Here is a 1,615-nt window from a genome sequence, read left to right on the forward strand (position 1 = left end):
AATAGCGGACCTATTACACTTCCTTGAGGAACTCCTGCTTTGATAGGACAAAATTCTGAAACAAAGTCTTTATATCTTAAAATAAAACTTCTTTTACTTAAGTAGTTTTTTAACAACAGGTGAGTTTTAGCTGGCGTGAGTGTTGTAATTTTATGTATTAAGCCTTAATGCCATACTTTATCAAACGCTTGGTCTACATCTATAAATATAGAAATGCAGTATTGTTTATTTTTAAATGATTTTCTAACCAATGATACAATACGATTGATGTTCCGGAATTATTTCGTTAGCTGAGAGTATTGGCATTATTTTTGCTATTAGCAGCTTTTCAAATATTTTTGATTTCAAATATTTTTGTTCCTACTAAAATGCTATCCATATAATGAATTATATCGCCTTTCATTCTTTCATTAATTATTTGCATTTAACATTGGAAAATCGCAGGTATTTGATGGTATGTTTTCAAATCAAGCGAGGTGTAGAACCGGAACTTGGATGCCTCTTGCAGCTTTTTCTCAATGTTCAGTGTTGGAAAAACTTCTTAAATTTAAAATAAAATATCATTTTCTAATATTATTTCCTTATCTTCCAGTTTCTGTAAATTCAAAGTGCTTAGATCTGTGACTTGGCACTCATGCTCCTGTAAAAATTGAAGATCTGTATAATACCATAATGATGGCACATACAAATCTTCCGCACCAGTACCAGAATTTTCACTTTGTTTTTCTTTATTTAGTTCTCACATATAGAAGTCCGCATACCATTAATTTTTTTTTTTTTCTAATGTGACATCTGAAGAAGCTTCTTTGTATTTTTGCAATAATTTATTCCAAGCTTGCGATTTTAAATATTTATTTTTATAAGCTTCAGTTTTCACTTCCCACAAACACCGTTCACTTTTGTACTGTTCAATGATTTGATTTCCATATAAAAATTGGTACTCGGAAAAGCCGTTTCAATATTTTTATTCACAAAACAATTTTAATAATTATTTCTAGCACTTTTTTTAAAAATTTTACTTTTAAACAAAATAAATGTCTAGCACTTTTTTTTAATCACTTATATTTTTCTCCTTGTCACTAATTAAAATATTTTTTTCCGCGTTTTTTGCACATCCGACGCTCACCAAAATTATTACATATTGAGAAGTCTGCAGATTTTGATATACTCAAACAGACAGACTTAACAAATAATTGAAAAATTTTTAATAATACCGCATACAGATCTGCAAACCGAGTTTTGGTGTGCATACTTGAAAGTACACGTTGCGATTTAGTAGCAGGCATACTTGATCTGCATATATGTAGCATCGTCTATATCCTGTTTAAGTTACTCTAAGTTCTACATTTAACTTAAACATATATACAAATATGTAGAAATATAATAATACTCGTTTAAAGTATTGTCCCCATTGAAACGCTCGCAGGCGACAAAACTTTGACTTCTTGCACTACAGGATATTCGGGCAATGTCTGTGATGACCAAGTCGGCAGAACATGCCGGTTGAGTAATTTTGCCTTGCGCCTATACCGTTGAAAGACATCTATGATATCATCCTGTACGACATCAAATGTTTCATCCAGCTTATCGAATTCAGTCTACATATATTTACAGA

The sequence above is a fragment of the Teleopsis dalmanni genome, chromosome 1, assembly GCF_002237135.1.
Source record: "Teleopsis dalmanni isolate 2A chromosome 1, ASM223713v2, whole genome shotgun sequence".
Classification (NCBI taxonomy): Eukaryota; Metazoa; Arthropoda; class Insecta; order Diptera; family Diopsidae; genus Teleopsis; species Teleopsis dalmanni.